Below are 18,485 nucleotides of genomic sequence, written 5' to 3'. Positions count from 1 at the left end.
CAATCACAAGCACTGAAATTGAAACTGTGATTAAAAATCTACCAACAGGGCTTCCCTGGTGGTACAGTGGTTGAGAGTCCGCCTGCTGATGCAGGGGACGAGGGTTCGTGCCCCAGTCGGGAAGATCCCACATGCCGTGGAGCGGCTGGGCCCGTGAGCCATGGCCACTGAGCCTATGTGCCCGGAGCCTGTGCTCCGCAGCGGGAGAGGCCACAAAAGTGAGAGGCCTGTGTACCGCAAAAAAAAAAAAAAAAAAAAAATCTTCCAACAATCAAAAGCCCAGGACCAGATGGCTTCTCAGGCGAATTCTATCAAACATTTAGAGAAGAGCTAACACCTATCCTTCTCAAACTCTTCCAAAATATAGCAGAGGGAGGAACACTCCCAAACTCATTCTATGAGGCCAATATCACCCTGATACCGAAACCAGACAAGGATGTCACAAAGAAAGAAAACTACAGGCCAATATCACTGATGAACATAGATGCAAAAATCCTCAACAAAATACCAGCAAACAGAATCCAACAGCACATTAAAAGGATCATACACCATGATCAAGTGGGGTTTATTCTGGGAATGCCAGGAATCTTCAATATACACAAATCAATCAATGTGATATACCATATTAACAAATTGAAGGAGAAAAACCATATGATCATCTCAATAGATGCAGAGAAAGCTTCTGACAAAATTCAACACGCATTTATGATAAAAACCCTGCAGAAAGTAGGCATAGAGGGAACTTTCCTCAACATAATAAAGGCCACATATGACAAACCCACAGCCAACATCGTCCTCAATGGTGAAAAACTGAAACCATTTCCACTAAGATCAGGAACGAGACAAGTTTGCCCACTCTCACCACTCTTATTCAACAGAGTTTTGGAAGTTTTAGCTAAAGCAATCAGAGAAGAAAAGGAAATAAAAGGAATCCAAATCATAAAAGAAGAAGTAAAGCTGTCACTGTCTGCAGATGACATGATACTATACATAGAGAATCCTAAAGATGCTACCAGAAAACTACTAAAGCTAATCAATGCATTTGGTATAGTAAAAGGATACAAAATTAATGCACAGAAATCTCTGGCATTCCTAAACACTAATGATGAAAAATCTGAGAGTGAAATCAAGAAAACACTCCCATTTACCACTGCAACAAAAAGAATAAAATATTCTTAATAAAATATTATCTAGGAATAAACCTACCAAAGGAGACAGAAGACCTGTATGCAGAAAATTATAAGACACTAATGAAAGAAATTAAAGATGATACAAATAGATGGAGAGATATAGCATATTCTTAGATTGGAAGAATCAACATTGTGAAAATGACTCTACTACCCAAAGCAATCTATAGATTCAATGCAATCCCTATCAAACTACCACTGGCATTTTTCACAGAAGTAGAACAAAAAATTTCGCAATTTGTATGGAAACACAAAAGACCCCGAATAGCCAAAGCAATCTTTAGAACGAAAAAAGGAGCTGGAGGAATCAGGATCTCTGACTTCAGACTATACTACAAAGCTACAGTAATCAAGATAGTATGATACTGGCACAAAAACAGAAATATACATCAATGGAACAGGATAGAAAGCCCAGAGATAAACCCACACACATATGATCACCTTATCTTTGATAAAGGAGGCAGGAATGTACAGTGGAGAAAGGACAGCCTCTTCAATAAGTGCTGCTGGGAAAACGGGACAGGTACATGTAAAAATATGAGATTAGATCACTCCCTAACACCATACAGAAAAAATAAGCTCAAAATGGATTAAAGACCTAAATGTAAGGCCAGACACTATAAAACTCTTACAGGAAAACATAGGCAGAACACTCTAGGACATAAATCACAGCAAGATCCTTTTTGACCCACCTCCTAGAGAAATGGAAATAAAAACAAAAATAAACAAATGGGACCTAATGAAACTTCAAGGCTTTTGCACAGCAAAGGAAACCATAAACAAGACGAAAAGACAACCCTCAGAATGGGAGAAAATATTTGCAAATGAAGCAACTGACAAAGGATTAATCTCCAAAATGTATAAGCAGCTCATGCAGCTCAATATCAAAAAACAAACAACCCAATCCAAAAATGGGCAGAAGACCTAAATAGACATTTCTCCAAAGAAGATATACAGACTGCCAACAAACACATGAAAGAATGCTCAACATCATTAATCATTAGAGAAATGCAAATCAAAACTACAATGAGATATCATCTCACACCAGTCAGAATGGCCATCATCAAAAAATCCAGAAACAATAAATGCTGGAGAGGGTATGGAGAAAAGGGAACACTCTTGCACTGTTGGTGGGAATGTGAATTGGTACAGCCACTATGGAGAACAGTATGGAGGTTCCTTAAAAAACTACAAATAGAACTATCGACCCAGCAATCCCACTACTGGGCATATACCCTGAGAAAACCATAATTCAAAAAGAGTCATGTACCAAAATATTCATTGCAGCTCTATTTACAATAGCCCGGAGATGGAAACAACCTAAGTGCCCATCATTGGATGAATGGATAAAGAAGATGTGGCACATATATACAATGGAATATTACTCAGCTATGAAAAGAAACGAAATTGAGCTATTTGTAATGAGGTGGATGAACCCAGCGTCTGTCATACAGAGTGAAGTAAGTCAGAAAGAGAAGGACAAATAACATATGCTAACACATATATATGGAATTTAAGAAAAAAAAATGTCATGAAGAACCAAGGGGTAAGACAGGAATAAAGACACAGACCTACTAGAGAATGGACTTGAGGATATGGGGAGGGGGAAGGATAAGCTGTGACAAAGCAAGAGAGTGGCATGGACATATATACACTACCAAACGTAAAATAGATAGCTAGTGGGAAGCAGCTGCATAGCATAGGGAGATCAGCTTGGTGCTTTGTGACCACCTAGAGGGGTGGGATAGGGAGGGTGGGAGGGAGGGAGACGCAAGAGGGAAGAGATATGGGAACATATGTATATGTATAACTGCTTTACTTTGTTATAAAGCAGAAACTAACACACCATTGTAAAGCAATTATACTCCAATAAAGATGTAAAACAAAACAAAAAAATATCACCCCAGAATGTGGCTGGTAGAATGTTCTAAAAGAGGCTTCTTTGGTGGAATGGCACTATTGCTTTATCATCAGCTAATTTGCTGATGTTGGTCTTATAGTGCCTTGTTTCTCAAGTGAATTTTTGAAGTTATTTTTCTTACTTCAACCTATTCCTAAAATGTTGTATTGTTTGGTCCACCAAGCCGTTTCATTCTGGTGTGCCCTCAAAGGTATGATGAGCCCAAGACCCAGAAAATACTGACATTCTACACCTTATGATTCTTCTGTATTCAGAGACGGTCATCATACTGTGATTATAAAATGAAGCACGAGTCTGTATTGTTATTTGAAGATGAAAACATGAGTTCTCCTGATCCTATAAGTGAAAGGAGTTTATCCATGTGATTGTGCACCAGGCCTACTGCCACAGCCCCGTGTTTGTAATGTTAATGAACACTTTGAGCTTCCATAATCCAACCTTAAACATCCAAGTTATGAGAGAACAGACATTTCCATGTAAGGGCTATGTGATTTAAATAATACACTTACTATTTTTATTAGTGATAGCATTTCCTTCTATCTGAAGGGTTAAGGATGAGAGGTTGCTAGCATTTGGTGGTATTGTTGTTCTTTCCCTTTGACACTTGTGAAAAGAGATGGAATACACAATATAAATGGTTGGTGATGAGATTTTTGAATCCTGTATCAATATTGTCATCTCTTCTCCAATAAGATTAAGATTGAAGTAGGTGGTACAGTGTGATGGATGTAGAGTAGTTTAATAAAGTGTAGAATTATCTCTTATTGGGGGTACTTAGGATAATTTCCTTTTCCATCTGAATGCCTGTTTAAATTGCCTTTTATACCTAAAATTTTCTTACTAATCTATAGTCATCTTAGCATTTTCAAACCAACAAACATACTCCTGAACTCTTTAATTCAGTGCTACATCTCAGGTTGGGTTTCTGAATCTGTAGCTATGGAAAGCTATGATACATTAATAAAACTACAGCAGTTTGAAAAGAAAAATACCTTTCCAACTTTTTCCAAGACAAAGCAGTACAATTTCATAACTGCAAGGGACCCTCGAAGTATTGAATCCAACATCTTCATTTTAATAGAAGGAATAAGACCCATGGGAATAGAAACATTTGTTTGTCACACAACTTGCTGGCCCTAAAACCTGTGTTTCTTTGTTCTGGGTGCAAAGTTGGTCTCCCCGTGACGTGGTTCTGGCCTGTGAAAGAATACTCTCATATCACATATCACTGCCAGGTGTACTGATAGCTAAGGAAGGAGCCTCTGCGGAGGCAGAACAGCTTAGTGGGTAAAGTTTGAGTACTAGACTGAGAGGATTCTGGCTTGCAAACCTGGCTCTACTGGCTGTTATTTTAGGCAAGTTACTTAACTTCTCTGACCTCAGTTTCCTTATAAAATGGAGTTTATAATCTTGCTAAATCTACAGGTCATTGTAAAGGTCAAACGAGGCTCTAACACATATTATGAACTCAATATGCTTTGGAATAAATATCCTAACTCTGGTTTTGACAACCATGAGTGGAATTCAGTAATTTTAACATTGAGAGCTTTATCTCTTTATCTTCAGACCACAGAGTTCAATAAGCAGAGGGTAAGAAAGATCCAAATCAATTATGACTAACAGACTGGTCTCAGTATTTTGATTTGCCAAACCCAGCTAGCCTGTATAAATTGGAAACCTGAGTCTTTTCCCAGAGATTCAGATCATTTTCACCACAACAATTCCAGGCAGCAGAGCATCTATCTCAACTTGTGACATATCCAGGGATAGAGACTTGAGAGCCCTCTAGTGAGTCCATTTTGGGGGATTTAACCCCCATCTTCTCAGTTTACCTCCCTAAGAGAACAGCAAGAAGAGAAGAAAGTCATATTTGAACTTACTGAATGTTCGTAGTAATATGTAAATGATATCTTAAGTGTGTGATTTGGGTTTCCCCACATTTGAGTGTGAGTAGTTTATTTAGGAAGTGATCTCAGAGGGCATCAGTAGGGGAGCAGAAAACAGGACAGAAAAGTGAAGAAGAAGCGTTATCACGCAGGCTATTGCTGTGAACAACTGGGGCTCAACCTCTGTGGAATTAGATGTAAAACACACCAAGATTTATTGTACCTGAAATGTGAAGAAGCTAGGATATTTACCCTTCAATTTCAGGCATCCCTGATTGAGAGCTGTTCCTGGGTGATTTAATTCCCTGACACTTCCAGCCTGTGCTATACATGGGCTGAGAGAAAGCCATGTGGCAGGATATTGCAGTAGAATGCTGCGGCATAAACTTGATGAATGAGTGAGTATGAACAGAATCTGGGTGATGTCGCTGTAGTATGTCTTATGATAAAACCAATAACCACTGGGAAGCATCTGGCCACAGAATGTGATTCTTGAAACTGAAGAATCCGATATATTTATCTAATGAAGTGTCTTTGAAGAAATAAAAATAGATCATATTACATCCTTAGAAAAAGCAGGGGAAGGTGGACAAGAGGTGTCCTTTTGCACCTGAGGATGCATATACCTAAGCCCACATCCTTTTGATCCCATCTTCATTCCTCATTTCACTAATACTTTTTGGAAATATGGCTTATTAGAAATCATTCTGCAGTCATGCTCATAGATTATGTATTTTGCACCTCTTTCCTTCCCATATATCATTATAACAAATTTTGTCATGCTATTACAAACCTTTTGTTAATTAGCATTTGGGTGATATTTTTGGGGGGACCCATGTACTATGAAATTGTTATATGGGGAGGGGAGCATGAATTTATAGATTAGGTATCATGCTTAATACTTTGGGATAATTTCCTAAGTAATAATAATAATAAAGAATAATAATGATTAAAAAAAAGAAAACATTCTAAAACACAACAATGGGCCATTATCTCTGCAGTTCCTATTTTCCACTCGGCACATAGTGACAAGATGTTTCTCAAGTTGGTGGAAACATCAACAGCCCAAGACTTGGCTCTTCATTAAGCATTGTATTCTGCAAAAATTCAGTTGATTACTAATTATAAATAGACAGAAGGATAATATAGATAATACTGAAAGAATAACAATATAAGGAAAGTTAGCATGAGTCTAACTCAAAATTCAGAACAAGTTCAAGCTGCTGCTCTGGCATATGTCTTCATTTGGGACCAGAGTGAAGGGTGGGAAATTTCAAAATTATCCAACATGTTTTCTTTTTGTACTTGGAAAGATGTCTAGGGTTTTTCTATTCTTTTTCAATTTATGAAATGAGCCCAATTACTTGTGTTCCCGGGATGCATTCACATAACTAAGAATCAAAGCACCATCTTGGGTCCTTCTTTTTCTCTACCCAGGCTCACTAACCTGCTATTTAGGAAAGACACTGATAGCATATATTAAATTTACTTGCATGTCATGACTTGCTCTAACAGCAATGCGATGTTATCTTTATCTTTTTCAGTGAAAGTTAAAAAAAAAACCCTGTTAATGAAGTCTTATCAATAATTTTGATGAGACAGAGTACCCATAACCTACTCTGCAGAGGCAGCCTTCGGATAAGAGCTGTACATTAGGACGGCAGCTAAATGATCGTTGTAGGATCCACAGCTATAGAGGTAAGTTAATTTATATTTTGGTATGCCCTGTGACGTAGTAAAAATGGTAAACCCAAACTATTTAAAATTATGTCTAAGAAGGCAGAACATTTGCCCCCATTGGGCATTAGGTGGAAAATCGGGCATCATGTTGAGTTCACTCAACACTATGCTTTGGTTGATTGTTTACAGATCAACCACCAGCTAAGCGGAATAGGGACATTGGATTTTGGGGGGTTGCTTTTAATGACTGCAATTAGTTAATGGATTGTTAGTGGACCGGCAATTAAATATCAGATTAATGACTAAACAATCAACTGGGAAATGGTTACATCATTTATTTTAATTTTTTAAAATGGAAGCATTATAAAACAAGTTGGCAAACTATGGCCCATGGACCAAATCCAACCCACCATTGTTTTTCTAAGGTAAGTTTTATTGAAACTCTAGCCATTCTCCTTTACATATTGTTTAGGGCTGTTGTTGCACTACTGTAACAGAATTGAGCAGTTGTGACAGAGACCAATGCCCCCCAAAGCCTAAAATACTTACTATTTGAGAAAAAGTTTACTCACCTCTGCTACAGAGATGTGACAATTATTTTGTACAACATATGGTTGTAGACTGCTACCTAAAGAGACCAAGGATGTGGGTTTCATTGCTATGTGCACATGTTAATATTACCTTATCATGCTGACTCTAATTTGCCCTCTCTCTACTCAGCTAATGGCAGAGGGAGGACACTATTTCTCTTAAAACAAACAGACAAACAGTCAAATAGCAAAAGGTCTTCTGATGAATTCCAGTCCCTACTGATGTACGTCAGGGAATATTAACTTTGTTCTGTCATGAACAGTCTTCCATTCTATGTTGAGCAAATTGTTACTCTAATATACTGGTTCTCAAACTCCAGTGTATATCAGAATTATCCAGAGAGCTTTTTAGAATGAAGATTGCTGGGCTTAATCCCTCCTTTCCTCCTAGTTGCTGATGCGGTGGATCTAGGGTGGGTCTTAAGAATCTGCATTTCTAAAAAGTTTCCCAAGTGATGCTGCTGCTGCTGGTCTAGAGATCACTTTAAGATCCACTGCTGGAATACACTGAGGCTGATTAATTTCTGTCCCTCTCCTGTATAGGCACTTTTGCCTTAAAGCTGAAACAACCGTTACCCACTCATGGTTTAGTACAGAATGGTAATCAACAAAGAACAAGCAACAATCTCCTTAAAGGTGACTATTTCACACTACGGCAGTACACCAATTAAAGCAAAAAGAAAGAACAAGAACAGGTGAGACTAACCAGTCTTAGTTACCAAGGTACTATAAGGGAGCAGAGACAGATAATGTAGAAAGTTTTCATTCTGTGGGAGTGTAGCAAGTGACAGCAGAAGGTAGGAGTGTTTGTGAGGATAGGAGGGAAGAGATGAGACATTATAAGGTGTTAAGATGTCAAAATGTTCTCAGCATTTTTAAGTACATGATTCATTAGGTAGTGAATCATAGAATTTACATTGTGAGAGATCATCTAATACGATCTTTTCCCCCACATACGAATTTAAGATGTATATGTGTAGATTTACATAAATATTTATTCCATAAAACTTTAATGTTAAAACTGCTCACTTGGCCTCATATTCATAAATTCACAAGATCCTCTTATGGTCAAAGATTTCTTTTGCAACTGGAAAAACAAGAAACAAATTACATTAAGCACCTAATATTATATAACAAACCACTAATACGACAAAGAAAAATGCTAAGTCCCCTTGATTCTTGGTGAATAAGGCAGACATTAATGGAAATAAGTAAGCAATAGATGTTTATTTTTCTTGGATACTTTGTAATTTAAGTTGCTTTGCTTTTCTTGAGGAAAAAAAAAGTAGGGGGAGAAATTTAATCTCAAAAGATTAAATTTGAACGGGGCAGTGGTGAACAAATATAATCCATACCCTACCCTCTCAAGAATCATCAGTAAACACAATTGAAGTGTTCTTCCTATAAGAAAAAGTTCTAAAAAGTTAGAACTGGGAAAATTTAAACCTGATGTTTCTCATTTCCTTCCAACTTCTCCTGTGTCTGTTGCAACACTTGACTTTTCCTCTGCATCTGTGCCGGTGGGTTTCTGGATTGCTGGCACCGTGGTCTCTCTGGCTATTGCTCCTGAGAAGAAGAGGCTCAAGCTGGGCATGTCTGAGCTCCCCCTGCCCTTTCCTCTAGCCCCTTCATGCTCTCTCTCTGCACTTCCTGCTGTCAAAGTTATCATTGTCTCCAGTCGCACAAGCCTAGAAGCTCAGAGAGAACCCTGCCGACTCCTGCTTCCCTCTCAAATCTAGCCTGTTCCCAGTCTTCTCCATTCCTCTTTTATAATGTCTTTCACACCTGTCCCCTTGTCCCCTTGTCTCTCTCCTTCTCTCCCTCACTTCCACTTCCACCTATCCACTCTAAACCCTCCTCAGGGCAGAGTGGTTAAGAGCATGGGTTTCAAGCTAGGGCACCTAGACTTTGCTGCCAGCCCCCATGCCTCGGAGCTGGCGACTTCTGATGTTAAAGTGTCTGAGCCTCAGTGTCATCATTTTATTTTAAAAGTGGGCATAATAATATTTGCTCATTCAGTTGTTATAAGGATAAAATAACATGCAATGCATAGCATGGTGTCTGGCACACAGTAAGTGTCCCCAAAAAGAGTGACTATAAAAGTTATCATTCAGGAGGTGAACTTACTGTGTAGCTTCAATTTTCTTTGGCACCTTATATACAAGTACTTACTTTCTTATCTAATCTTGTATTCCAAATTTTCTTTTATTTTCTTATATAAAATTTTTATTGCCTTTTATGTAGGATTCATCTTCCACCCTGGAGGAGAGGACCCTGTAGAGAGAGAAAAACAAGAATTCACTGTGTAGGGATAGTGGTGAAAATGTCTGCCTTTGTGCAAATGTCAGAAAAATCAAAGAAGGCTCTCCCCTCCTTCTCCCAGCAGTATTCATATATTATGTTTAAGTTTTTAGGGTGCTTTCATATTTGCCATTTCTCTTGAACTCTACAGTTATGGATCACATTGTGTCACTCCCAAATTCTTATGTTGAAGTCCTAAACCCCAGTACCCCAGAATGTGATCTTATTTGGAAAAAGTCGTTGCAGATATAATTAGATTTTGATGAGGTTATACTGGAGTAGCTCCTATTCCAGTATGACTGGTGTCATCATGAGTGGGGAAATTTTGGTCCCAGATGCACACACAGGGAGAACATCATGTGAAAATGAAGGCAGAAGTCAAGGAACACCAAAGATAGCCAGCAAATCACCAGATGTTAGGAGAGAGGCATGGAGGAGATTCTCCTTTGCACTGTCAGACAGAGCATGGCCCTGTTGACACCTTAATATCAGACTTCTAGCCTGCAGAATTATGAGATGATAAATTCCTATTGTTTAAGCCATGCAGTTTGTGGTAGTTTGTTATGGCGGCTAGCAAACTAATATGCTTACAAAGATGCTATGAGACAGAGAAGGTGGTGACTGTAAAACAGACTAGGGTTCAAAGGAACTACTTGAACAGTGGTAGCTGGGGATGGACCAGGAAGGCAGGGAGTTGCTGCCTGGTAGAAGTCAGGGGACCCAGGCTGGGTCCTCAGGCAATGCCTGTTTCCCTCCCTGCTCAGGCTTGGCAAGGAGAGGAACAGGAAGTTAGATCAGAAGATGAGGCCTGAGCTAGCCTCTGGGAAACCCCAAAGCACAGGTAGCCATTTCCCCATTGCTGAAGCTTCATCTTCCTGAGAGTGGAGTCCTGCAGGACCATTAAAGGGCAGAGGGCATTATGCTCCCAGCCCAACCAACCCTGAATGGTTTTTAGTTTGTAGAATTTTCCATCTAACACAGTTTCCTAGTGCATTGAATTCTCATAGTCAATCAACATCACCCCTGCTCTATCTAACCCACAGGTCAGAACAAATTATAATTACACTTTTAAAGGCAAGAAGGGTAAGCTAACTCACAACCTCATGCCAAGAGGCATAGAACATGTGCCTGTGCCAGCTGTTTTCTACATCTGAGTTTTCCCCCCTTTAATTGTGAATTTATGACTGTTTAATGAATAACTGAATCAGCTGGAAGTCTGATATCAAGATAAGTAGGATTTTATTTTAACCAGAAAATAAATCCCTTTCAAATTTATCAGCTGAAGAGCATCCAGATCTACCCCCTTGGGAGCTAATTTTGGTATTTTCATGGTGATGAGAATGGCAGCCCAGAGTGGCTCAGGAAACAGATCATCCCCTAGGCATCATGAAGCACGCTGGTGGATTCTATCTCAATACCCTTTGTCACATTGAACTACACTCACTGGAAGGGAGCACCTAGCAACATGTCTGCTATGAATAGTGCAGAATTATTTTTTCTTGTTTTCTGTGGGTTTTTTCCTTCTGTGTTTGAATTTTAAAAACTTTTGTAATAAAAAAGTGCTACCATTCCCCCTTTATAGGTTCAGTCAGGCCTAGACAAACATCAGTGCAATCTTAAAACCCATTGAATTGAAATCTAATTGGCCTCTCTGTAATAAACTTGACAGATAAAAAGACCACATACCTATTTAAATTTGAATTTCAGTTAAACAATGAATAAGTTTTTACTATAAGTGTCTCCCAAATATTGCATGGGATAGACTTATAGTAAAAAATTATCCATTATTTATCTGAAATTCAAATTTAACTGGATGTCCTATATTTCTATTTGCTAAATCTGGCAACCCAACTCTCTGTCAGAGATGGAGGTTTATCTATCCCAGTTTTTATGTTCCCTTAATCAAATAAGAAGATGTTACTGGGTTCTTTTTTTCCTTAGCAAAGAAGAACTTTGAGTGTGCTCCAGAAGAGTTTAAAAAATATTCTCCCTGATCACTCAATTAAAAGGTTAAAATGCCAACTCATGAGTCTCACTTAAGTTGTGTTTAATAATTGGATTCTCAAGCTCCACAGGAGAGCCTTAAACACGGTAAAGAAATGACCCCTAGGATGTGGAACTCAGTTAAAACCTGATGTGAGTGTCCTTTCTTACTGTAGAATGTATCACTCTGAGGAAGCATTGAGATTTGATAGCACTGAAGACTACTGAATTTTTATTATAGTCTCGGTTATTGAAAATAACACTATTTATTTCTAATGACTTTCTAGAAATTTCCAAAATATATACTTGTATTTAATTAAACTGGTTTAAGAAAACAAAGGTATAGTTTTTATTCATCAAAATAATTTTCCCACACACTTGTTACTGTGCTCATCTCCAGGTCTCCAGGCCCAGGCCTAGGGACGAACACAAACTATCATTCGCAATAGTTTTGTATTTCTAGGTCTTAAAAATATATCACAGGTGGGAACGCTGCTTAGAATAATCCAGAATCCAGAAAGCTTTGTTACAGATTAACAAAATTTATTATATTGACATTAAGTGATATACAATGTAATTTTAAATACCACTCTAGATAGCAAGTTATTTTCTTGTGCAAGATATTGAACTCACTGTTTACTTTCTAATCTAGAAGATAATAATAGTAATAGTGGTACTTCAGGGTTTTGGGGGAATTATCCTAAAGATATGTGTAAAGTAATTAGCACTGCTGCTTGGCATATGTACATAGCACAGTGCTCAATGAATACTAGTTGCTATTATTATTTTATTAATTAATTAATTTATTTATTGCGATATGCGGGCCTCTCACTGTTGTGGTCTCTCCCGTTGCGGAGCACAGGCTCCAGACACGCAGGCCCAGTGGCTATGGCTCACGGGCCCAGCCGCTCCGCAGCATGTGGGATCTTCCCGGACCGGCGCATGAACCCATGTTCCCAGCATCGGCAGGCGGACTCTTAACCACTGCGCCACCAGGGAAGCCCTATTATTATTATTATTAAAAGTATTAGTTCATTTATAAAATCATAAAACTTGCAAAAGACACATAGTTGGAGAAGGCTTTTCCATACCAGTTCTTTCCTAATTTTGCATTCTGGGGCTACGATGGAAGGACACCACTTTAAAACCCAAGCACAGTGCTGTGGATGTGATGAAAAGATGTAGCCTAAATCCTTCTTTCTTTCCCCCTACCATCTACTGTTGGGAATTTTGACTCTTTACTGAAAGTATTACATGATGGCTCCATTGTTTTTTCCATGTCACCAGAGGGGCCCCTTTGATACAAGAAACACAAGAAATGCAACCAGTTAGCAATTTAATTAAAAAAAAATCTATATTCAGACCAGTGTGCTGAAGAACAGTGAATAAGAGAGAGAATAGCAGGATTTGAGACTGACTAAAAAGCTGGAGATTGGTTTGAAATGCTCACATTTTAATTAATTAATTTTATTCTGAATGTGCTGGGGAGCCATTGGAGGGGTGTAAGTAAAGGAAAGACATCATTACCATTGCAACAAAAAGAATAAAATACTTAGGAATAAACCTACCTAAGGAGACAAAAGACCGGTATGCAGAAAACTATAAGACACTGATGAAAGAAATTAAAGATGATACAAATAGATGGAGAGACACACAATGTTCTTGGATTGGAAGAACCAACACTGTGAAAATGACTATACCACCCAAAGCAATCTACAGATTCCATGCAATCCCTATGAAACTACCACTGGCATTTTTCACAGAACTAGAACAAAAAATTTCACAATTTGTATGGAAACACAAAAGACCCCGAATAGCCAAAGCAATCTTGAGAAAGAAAAAAGGAGCTGGAAGAATCAGGCTCCCTGACTTCAGACTATACTACAAAGCTACACTAATCAAGACAGTATGGTACTGGCACAAAAACAGAAATATTGATCGATGGAACAGGATAGAAAGCCCAGAGGTAAACCCATGCACATATGGCCACCTTATCTTTGATAAAGGAGGCAAGAATATACAGTGGAGAAAAGACAGACTCTTCAATAAGTGTTGCTGGGAAAACGGGACAGCTACATGTAAAAGAATGAAATTAGAACACTCCATAACACCATACACAAAAATAAACTCAAAATGAATTAAAGACCTAAATATAAGGCCAGACACTATAAAACTCTTCGAGGAAAACACAGGCAGGACACTCTATGACATAAATCACAGCAAGATCCTTTTTGATCCACATCCTAGAAAAATGGAAAGAAAAACAAAAATAAACAAATGGGACTTAATGAAACTTAAAAGCTTTTGCACAGCAAAGGAAACCATAAACAAGACGAAAAGACAACCCTCAGAATGGGAGAAAATATTTGCAAATGAAGCAACTGACAAAGGATTAATCTCCAAAATGTATAAGCAGTTCATGCAGCTCAATATCAAGAAAACAAACAACCCAATCCAAAAATGGGCAGAAGACCTAAATAGACATTTCTCTAGAGAAGATATACAGATTGCCAACATACACATGAAAGAATGCTCAACATCAGTAATCAGTAGAGAAATGCAAATCAAAACTACAATGAGATATCATCTCACACCAGTCAGAATGGCCATGATCAAAAAATCTAGAAACAATAAATGCTGGAGAGGGTGTGGAGAAAAGGGAACCCTTTTGCACTGTTGGTGGGAATGTAAATTGATAGAGCCACTATGGAGAACAGTATGGAGGTTCCTTAAAAAACTAAAAATAGAACTACCATACTACTCATCAATCCCACTACTGGGCATATACCCTGAGAAAACCGTAATTCAAAAATAGTCATGTACCAGGCTTCCCTGGTGGCGCACTGGTTGAGAGTCCGCCTGCTGATGCAGGGGACATGGGTTCATGCCCCGGTCCAGGAAGATCCCACATGCCGCGGAGCAGCTGGGCCCGTGGGCTATGGCCGCTGAGCCTGCACATCCGGAGCCTGTGCTCCGCAATGGGAGAGGCCACAACAGTGAGAGACCCGCCTAATGCAAAAAAAAAAAAAAAAAGTCATGTACCAAAATGTTCATTGCAGCTCTATTTACTATAGCCAGGACATGGAAGCAACCTAAGTGTCCACTGACAGATGAATGGATAAAGAAGATGTGGCACATATATACAATGGAATATTACTCAGCCATAAAAAGAAATGAAATTGAGTTATTTGTAGTGAGGTGTATGGACCTAGAGTCTATCAGAGTGAAGTAAGTCAGAAAGAAAAAAAAAAAATACTGTATGCTAACACATATATATGGAATGTAAAAAAAAGTCATGAAGAACCTAGGGGCAAAATGGGGATAAAGATACAGACCTACTAGAGAATGGACTTGAGGACAAGGGGAGGGGGAAGGGTAAGCTGGGAAGAAGTGGGAGAGTGGCATGGACATATATACACTACCAAATGTAAAATAGATAGTTAGTGGGAAGCAGCCACATAGCACAGGGAGACCAGCTCCGTGCTTTGTGACCAACTAGAGGGGTGGGATAGGGAGGGTGGGAAGGAGATGCAGAGGGAGGATATATGTATATGTATAGCTGATTTACTTTGTTATAAAGCAGAAACTAACACACCATTGTAAAGCAATTATACTCCAATAAAGATGTTAACCAAAAAAAAAAAAAAAAAAAAAGGAAACACATGAGCAGATTTGCTTTTTGAAAAGATCATTCTGGCTCCCCTAATTCCCTCAGGCAATAAGTAATCTCTCCTTCTTCTACTTCTACTTTGTCTTTATTGTTTTTGGTTCTTTGTTTTGTTTTCTGTGTATATCTTCCTTGATTAAATGTAAACTTAATGAAGATAGAAATTACCTTATTTTATCTTTATAACCCCTATATTTCAGGGTGCTTTGCAAATAATAGTCAACATCAGTTTTTAAGTGTGAATTAGCGCACAGATAGGAACAAAGAAAGAAACATAGCCAGCCGAATCTTCAAGATAGGCTAAGTGACAAAAACCCAGGTGTTGACACTTCTCCTCCAAGGATGGCGGTTTTCACACCGTGTGTGGCTCACTCTGCACTGCATTAAACTAGAGCAGTTTCACCACAGGGCATTTAGATCAATCCAAAGTAAAAGCATTTATTATCTCAGTCACTGTTTTGTTTGGGGGTCATCAAAAAGAAATGACACAAATTGTGAAGGTGCTATTTCTCGGATACATGCTATATGAAAAGGAGATTCTTTTATCTGTACAGGATGCCCACGCTGTGCTGTTAACCATGGCCAACTGTCACAGGCTGGTGTCCTTACTGCTTTTCTGCATTTAGGTCAGAATCTTGGGAGCAAGATGCAAGAATAACAACACCTTGTATTCTCATACCACCACAATTTTTAAGTGTCCCCAAATGTTCCACAGATGTTCAAATGTATGAGGAATGTGTAGCACTGAGCAGTTAAGGGCTCGAGGTGTCCTGATTCTAAGCTAAGTTTTTATTAAAACAAGAATGCAAAGGATGTTTCCCACCTTTCTGCCTGTACATGTAATGCTTTGGACAAAAAATTTTCACCCAAAGTTCCAGTGGGGTATGGAAGACTGGTAAAGCCCACAGGACTTATAAGAAAGAAATGGAAGGCAAAGATTGGATGAGTTTTCCCAGTCGGCTGTGCATACATCAGGATGGTTGCCTGTCTGGGATTGGACTTCCAGAAGACCATGGAGCAGAAAGGATTTAGCCAAGAAAATGAAGGAGAGGATCAGAATGAGAATACCTCAGATTGGTATGAAGCTAAAAGGGGCCTGAGTGAAAAAAAAAAATACTGACTGGGATGTTTATTGAATGCTTTCTCCATGGTGTTTAACATAAAACTACTTCCCCAAATATTTTCCCAAATCTTCAGTAAACTATATATTGCTTAATATTGCCTTTGAAGGGAGCCAATTCTTAGGAATGAATGTGGGGAAGTGCTGAATCCAGCTTCAAGTGTAGGTGTGGTCAAGAGCCGATGCTCTCCTGAAGCCAGGATCTATGGTTACACAACTCCAAAATCAAATGCCATATTTCGCCTGATCTTGGAAAATTCTTGCCACAACTTTCGGAAATTCTTTCATGAACAACAGCAAAAAAAAAGATGAAGTTTTTATTCTTCAGAGTTTTATCTAAAAAATATATATAGCCTGCAGGATCTAAACTGGTGATAAATTCTTAGTCTGTACTTTCTAAAGATAATTTTTTGCTGAGAAATCATTCAGAGGACCCTGTTCATTAAACTGGCTGGACAGTATCCACATAAGCTCAGTCTTGCTGTCTTGCAAATTGTTATTGGAAACATGATTAGACTCCAAAAATACATCTATTTGACTTGCAACCTTTGGCCAGCTGACTGCTTTTTCCTGTCTCATCCTTTTACAACCAGCTCCATTGACAGCTGCTTCCTTAGGCTCTCATAAAGGAATGTATGCTCTGGGAAATAAGAGAAAAATAAAAAGAGAAAGGAAAGCAGAAAACCTGTTCTGTATCAGTTCCCATGATGAGGTGGGGATTGTAGGGCTTTATTTTATCCAAACCCCCTGAACACTTCTGTTATCCGCCAGACTTCCCTGATGAGTCTGATGTTTCCTGTTTATTTTTTAATAAACTTTAAATTGATGTATACTACCTAATGAACCACACATAAGTCTAAAATTCCATAAATTTTGTGCTCGCTTCGGCAGCACATATACCAAAATTCCATAAATTTTCACAACAGTAACACTCATGTATTCACCACTAAGGTCGAGAAATAGGACACCAGCAGTATGCCAGAAGTCCCCCTCATGCCTTCTCCTACTCATTGCAACCTTTATTCCTTGACAGGAGTAAACTTTACTTCCAGTTTCATGGATTAGGTGTTTCTTTCTTAATACTTTATCTGTAAATGGAATCATATTAGTCTCCTTGAACTGCCATAACAGAGCATCACAGATGGGGTGGCTTTAATAATAGAAATTAATTTTCTCACACTTCTGAGGCTGAAAGCCCAAGATGAAGGTGTCATCAGGGTTGGTTTCTGGTGAGAACACTTCCTGGCATGTATACGGCAACCTTCTCACTGTGTCTTCACATGGCCTTTCTTCTGTGTGGACACTTTCCTGTGTCTCTTCCTCCTCTTATAAAGACACAAGTCCAATAGATTAGGGCTCCACCCTTATGACCTCATTTAATTTTAATTATCTACCTAAAGGCCCTATCTCCACATACAGTCACATTTGGAGTTAGGGCTTCAACATATGAAATTTTAGGGGGGTGTGTGTGTGTATGCACTTTAGTCCATAATATTCAGTATGTACCATTCTATGCCTAAATTTTTGCTTAATATTATGCCTGAGATGTTCATTCATTTTGCTTTCATGCAGCTTTCATCCATTTGTTTTCAATGCTGTAGCATTCCTTTGTATGGGTAAAATATATTAGCCATTCTATTGTTGATGGACCTTTTAGTTGACTCCAGTTTGGGGTTATCACACATGAAGTTACTATGAACATTCTTGTGCATGTCTTTAGTAAATATATGCACACACTTCTGTTTGGTATTTCTCCCAGTAGTGGAGTAGTTGGGTCTTAGCATATGTGTATGTTCAGCTTTAGCATATATTGACAAAGAGTTTTCTAAAATATTTGAGCCAATTTACACTCCCATCAGCAGCATATGAGAATTCTGGTTGCTCCATATCCTCACCAACATAATTATTGTTGACCTTTTACATCTTAGCCATTTTGCTTGATGTTTAGTGGTATTACATTGTAGTTTCAATTTACACTGATGGCTAATGATTTTGAGTACCTTTTTATATTTATTGACCTTTTGATATACTATTTTGTGATGCGCCTATTTTGCCTGTTTCCTTTTGTATTACACGTTTCTTCTATAGACTTGTTAGGGTTCTCAATATACATGTTAATTTTTCTTCAATTCTGTAGTGTCAAAGAACAA

The 18,485-nt window shown here is 38.5% G+C and overlaps 1 protein-coding gene across 4 annotated transcripts in view; it reads right to left on the bottom strand.

Annotated features, from left to right (window-relative positions):
* FBXO4 (F-box protein 4) overlaps positions 1–18,485 on the bottom strand; it is a 406,375-nt gene that overhangs the window by 58,671 nt on the left and 329,219 nt on the right. For 2 of the 4 annotated variants that reach the window (XR_010941939.1, XR_010941940.1), the window contains one exon: positions 9,437–9,538. The gene's annotated coding sequence lies outside the window, so the exon portion shown is untranslated. Of the gene's footprint in view, positions 1–7,973; positions 9,539–18,485 lie in introns of those variants that run through there. The other 2 variants (XR_010941944.1, XR_010941942.1) reach the window with 2 other exon arrangements.

This window comes from Pseudorca crassidens, chromosome 3, assembly GCF_039906515.1.
Source record: "Pseudorca crassidens isolate mPseCra1 chromosome 3, mPseCra1.hap1, whole genome shotgun sequence".
Classification (NCBI taxonomy): Eukaryota; Metazoa; Chordata; class Mammalia; order Artiodactyla; family Delphinidae; genus Pseudorca; species Pseudorca crassidens.
Note: the sequence above shows the minus strand (reverse complement) of the source record. Positions and strands in the feature narration are given on the sequence as shown.